We start from the raw sequence: 6,047 nt of genomic DNA, 5'->3' as shown, positions 1-6,047 counted from the left end.
GGAAGGAAATTGAGAGGATTAGAGAGGAAATATTAGATAGGATTTGTTTGTGAAAAAAATAAAGGGGTGGGGGTATTTATAGTTTTTATTTTTTGACCGTTGGGGGGCAACGGTCAAAATTTTGACTGTTGGGGTACTGTTCACGCGATGTCCTGACACGTACCCTGACATCGCGCTGACGTGGACACGATTTCCCGGAAAATGGCCCATTCCGGTAAATAATCACAAAATCGGCCCATTTCGATAAATTTTGAAAAAAGATGGCTTTTTTTGGTAATTTGCCCATATAGTAATTGATTTTAACGGTAAAAGTCTAATAATTATTTTTTAATTAAAGTCAAATTAATTATATTTTTAATTATATTTATTAATTATCTGGATGCATGTCCTTCAAAATTTGACGTTTTCTAAATTTTTAAGAAAAATTTTTACTTTTAAATATTGTTGCAATTTTAATTATATACATTTAAAATTTTAACAAAAAATATTATATATTTAAAGGCTAATATTAGTTTGCCCCCTAAACTTGTTCAAAAGTGTCTTGTTGATCTTGAATTTTTTTTATCTAGTTGGTATCCGAACTTGTATTCCATCACCCAGTTTGATACCTCCGCATTAACATTGTTAGTTAGTGCTGACGTGACACTAATGACCAATTCTATGATGACGTGGCAACCTCTCAATATGACATGCGGTGGATATAAATTAAAAAAATTAAAAATATTTTAAAAGTATAAATTAAAGTAAAAAAATATAATTTTTTGGACAAATTCAAGTACTAACTAGATATTTTTAGACAATTTCAGGGGCAAACTACGTGTTAATCACAAAATATAAGTTGAGGTTATAAAATTGAAGTACCAAGTACATACTAGTGACACCAAAAGTTAGGCATCCTAGGTTTTAAAATTTTAATTCTAATAAGTAGAAATAACTGAAGATAATTACTTCATACGATTGAAATCATGTATTTTGTTAAAAATTATTATACTCTTTTGAAACTTATATTTTAATTTGAGATATTGAATTATTTTATTTTTTTAGAAAATTTATTTTATATTTACAATTTCGAAACAGTTTATACTTTTTTATAAGGTTTTGAATTCTTCCAAATGAATTATTTTAATATTTTTATTTTTGAATTTTAATGAGTTTTTTTAATTAAAAAAAACTTTTTTTTATAATTTTTACAAAACTATAAATTTTAAATAAATTTTTATGTAGACAAAAAAATATAAATATAAAAAGCCAAAAAAAGATATGTTGTCATTTTATAATTGAAAATTGGATAAAGAGAGGAAGATTTTTAAAATTTTAAAAAGTAGGAAGACTCAAAATTAATTCGTTTAGTTTTGCAATTTGAAACTTTTTATAGTTTTAAAAAGTCTAATTACAAAAACATGTAGAATTCTTCTGAAAATATAAAATATTAATAATTTAAATTATTTTTATGCATTGACAGAAACTATAAACATTTAGATATAAAAAAATGGTCTTTTTATAATTGCAATTTTTTTAAAATTAAAAAATATATAAAAAATTAATATCTGAAAATTAAAATATAAAAACTAAAATTTAAATTTCATAAAAAAATATAAACATCTTTGACAGATTTAAACTTTTTGCGTACTGTCTTCAAAAGAAATTATATGTATTTTTATCCAAAAGGTTTTTGCCAAATAAAAGAATAATGTCAGCAAAACAGTTCCCTATTATCTCCTTTGTATTTTGATTCTTCATACGATTTTTCAATTATATTTTTTTTATGATTTTGAAACTTTTTATATTTATTAAATTTTTTTTGTAATATTTCAAATTTTTTAATTTTTTAGGATTTTTTAAAATATAAAATTTGAATTTTTACATAATTTTTATTTATTTTTAAAGAAAAAGGGCCTGATCCAAAAAAATATAAATATGTTAAAAGCTAAAAACTATTGTTTTTTTTCTTTTTATAATTGCAAAATTAGACGAAGAATCATATTTTTTAAAATTTAAAAAAAAATACATAGATTTAATGTCTCATATCTAAACCTTTTATCCACTACACTTTTTTTTTTGTCAATATGTCGTATACTTTAAAAGGATATTCTATGTATTTTAATCCATAAGAATTTTTTCAGTTATCTTTCCGAAAGTTAAATCCAAATAATAGAAAAAAGCCTACAAAAGATTGCCCCTATTAAGTTTGGTACATTTGTAATTATGCTTCATTCAAGAATGCTTTGGACTTTGGAGCTTTTGGTATCCAACTAGAAGTCTAGAACAGGCTTTGCGTCATTTGGGATTTGGATGCTTGTAGTGTGATCGTAAGATCTACGAAGCTTAGACCTCTTCTTCTATTCGGGCGACGTGATGGCGGTTCACAGGGTTCGGATTCAAAAATAAAACTGATTTTTTATCTTTATAAATTTTAATGTTTAATTTTTAAAAATAACAAAATTTTAATTTAATTTTTTAAAAAATATAAATATATAAAAAACTTTCTTGAAAACATACCATTTAATTTCAATCTAAATATTTTTCTACCCCATATATCTCACATTAATTCCCTTCCAGCTCCATCCATTTTTCTTACACTTTTTTTTTCTATAAAAGGCAACGGTGTGTTCGGTCATGCATGTTCACCCCATTCCTCCATCGATGGCTATTCGCACTCGCTTCTCTGCCTTCCTGCTTCTGCTTCTCCCATTGGAATTCATTGCTGTTATGGGGGTTACACCTCCTCTTCCTCTTCCTGAGTGCAGACCATTCTGGCTGTCGATAGAGACCTAGTCCAATTCGCTTTAAACTTGGAATTCTTGGAAGCAGAATTTTTTCTGCACGGTGCACTTGGTATGGGGCTTGATGTCTTTGGCCCAAGGCGGTCCTCCTCCAGTTGGTGGAAGGAAGGCCAATCTGGATCCCATCATCCGTAGAATTATAGAGGAATTTGCTTATCAGGAAATTGGACATCTCAGGTTCCCCTTCACCTATACATCCCATATTTGCATGAGACTAACAAATGGAATTAATTATTCAAACATTAATTAATCAATGACGAAATCTTGTTACTTGTATATGTGTATGAAGTAGTGCTGTAAAACATTGAACTTGCAGGGCGATTACAGAGTCTGTAGGAGGAGTGCCGAGGCCTCGACTCAATATAAGTGCCGAGGCTTTTGCCGCATTTTTTAATCGAGCAATGAATACCACATTATCTCCTCCATTCAATCCGTACGCCAATTCCCTCAACTATCTCTTGGCGTCCTACGTTATACCTTATGTAGGACTCGTAGGTTACGTTGGCACTATCCCTAACCTTGTCGGACGCACCAACCGAGAAGTAAGAACATTAACTTCTTTGTCCAAAAGCTATGTATATTCTTCCGTAATTTCTGTATTTATGGTATATTACTTTGTGGTTTAGCTGGCTGCTTCACTGCTGGGGGTGGAGTCTGGACAAGACGCAGTGATACGGACATTACTGTACCTGAGGGCAAATGAGAAAGTGAAGCCATATGGAGTAACCGTGGCAGGTTTTACCGATCGTATCTCGGAAATAAGGAACAGGCTTGGCAGATGTGGGATGAAAGATGAAGGCTTGAAGGTACCAAAGCAACTTGGTGCAGAGAACCGAACTACCAGTAACATCCTATTGGCGGATGCTGATTCCCTTTCGTATTCACGGACGCAGCCAGAAATTTTGAGGATAGTATATGGAACTGGCGACGAGAGTAGGCCTGGTGGATTTCTGCCTAATGGTGGAGCTGGGAGAATCGCCATGCGATTCCTCGCTACTTGAAACTAAGCGATCGCGTATATATAAAATAGGGGTCATATATAATAACCACTTGTTAGTCACGTGAAACTCCCATGATGTTGTTAATTTATACTGAAGCTTTACAAAAATTAATGGGCTACATCTTATAATTTTATTTTTCACTTACATTTGTAACAATTTACTATTAATATAATAATACTAAATCTTAAATCCAATCCCCTAATATTAACCTTAACTCGTCAATTTAAACTTTTTAAAAACTTTTCAACTTTAAAACATTAATCTTAAATCATGGGCGAAGGCAAAATAATTTTTTAGGGATCGAAATTAAATTTTAATTTTTATTATAGTAAAAATGTAATTTCATCATTTGAATAGTCTATATCTTTATAATTTTTAAAAGATTAAATCAAATTTTTATCATTTTTAAGGGAAACAAAGTGTAATTTTACTTTTACTAATTTAGAATTTAAAAAAAATATAAAAGGCCTAAATAAAAAAAATTTATTTTAGAGGAGCCGGGGGCCCTGCTAGCCCTCCTGACTGTACCCCTTTCTTAAATCTTTTGAAAAGTAAACCTATCGTGATTTCAAAATCTCACGGATTTTATTATTCTATTCTTTTCTAAATTATATCGTTGACAAAGATTATTTGTTAGTCTCTTTTTATGTTAAAAAAATTAGAATATTTCGAAAGTGACTAGATTAAATTAGCCTCTATATTATTAAATAAATTAATTTAGCCTTTATATTATTAGAAAATTAAATAAATTTAAATTGTAATAGAGTTAACTTTGATTGTATAAAATTTTATTGAAAATTATTTTTCCAATTGCGATTAAATTTCAAATAAAAGATTTCATTTACATAATAATAAAAACTTTTAAAATATTAAATTTGTTAAACAATAAACAATATATTTTAAACAGTAAATGTTAACAAAGATGATGCATGTAATAGTTTGATTTTATTCATAGTTAAACAAATGTATTAATTGTAGTTGAGTCTAATTGTAATTATGCAGATTACTTATAATTGTGAATTGCACTTGTAACTTAAAAGAATACAATGTGAAGTCTCTTGAAATGTTATAATAAAAATTACCATTAAAAGCTTGCAAAAAATTATCATTAAAAAAATCGCGACCAATGTTCATTCCCTTAATAGACCTACAAAATATAGAGGATTAATCACTGAGCTTGTTTCGGTGGATACTTGGGAAACCAAAAAATTTACCATTAAATTTAGAAATTTTAATTGAGGTTAAAAAATGGGATTTAGATTTTGGCTTAAATAAAAATTGGCCCCTAAGCTATGAAGCTTTTCCCATTTAGGTACCTAATCTTTTTTTTTCTTCCAAAAGTGGTACCTAAAGATTGATTCCGTTATCACTTTAATATCCAATTGTTAGCTTCCATTAAAAAAAATCTCTTATCCAGTCATATTATGACATGTGTTATTTTTAATTAAATAAAAAAATTAATTTAATATTAAATCAAATGAATTAAATTATCATTTAATGAATAAAAAGAGATAGAGGAGAAATATCATATTAAATGATAATTTAATTTAATTTTTATTTAATATTAAATTTATTTTTTTATTTAATTAAAAATTCTACATGTCATAATATGATTGGGTAAGAATTATTTTTAACAGAAGCTAACGGTTGGGTCAAAAGTGAAACATAGTCAAACTTTAGGTACCACTTTTGACCTAAAAAAGTTTAGGTAGCTAAATGGGAATAATGTTATAGTTTAGGGGCCAATTTTTTTATTTAAGTCTTAGATTTTTAACTGTATACGAGTTAATTCCACTGTGCATCCCCAAACTATAACTTTCATTCTAAATTGGTCTTCAAACTTTAAAACATTCTAATTACATCTCAAACTACCGAAATTATATCAATAAGGCCCTTTTGCTAAAATTGTTAATTTAATTTTCATATGAGACGTTAGATCTTATATGACACGTTTTAAAATGAAAATTTTAAATAAAAATTAATATTGTGAAAATGGATATTTTGTAAATTTTTTGAGATTTTCAAATATTTTAAAAAAGTTTTATCGTTCATTCTCTCTTTTTTCAATTTTATTTTAATTTTAGTTTTTACTTTTCAAAGTTATGTGGTGTTTTACTTATCCCACATAATATTTGACATGTCATTTAATTATTAAAGTAATGGTTTTAATGATAAAAAGACTTGCTTGATATAACATCAGTAGTTTAAGGATGTAATTAAAATATTTAAAAATTTAAAAAAATTAATTTAAAATAAGAATCAT

General features: G+C 27.5%; 1 pseudogene; it reads left to right on the top strand.

Moving 5' to 3' along the window:
* Nucleotides 1-260: 260 nt before the first annotated feature.
* On the top strand, nt 261-3,924 carry LOC121223144 (desiccation-related protein PCC13-62-like; annotated as a pseudogene).
* Nucleotides 3,925-6,047: the final 2,123 nt, after the last annotated feature.

The sequence above is a fragment of the Gossypium hirsutum genome, chromosome D11 (assembly GCF_007990345.1).
Source record: "Gossypium hirsutum isolate 1008001.06 chromosome D11, Gossypium_hirsutum_v2.1, whole genome shotgun sequence".
Classification (NCBI taxonomy): domain Eukaryota; kingdom Viridiplantae; phylum Streptophyta; class Magnoliopsida; order Malvales; family Malvaceae; genus Gossypium; species Gossypium hirsutum.
This window is presented reverse-complemented; position numbering and strand designations above follow the sequence as displayed.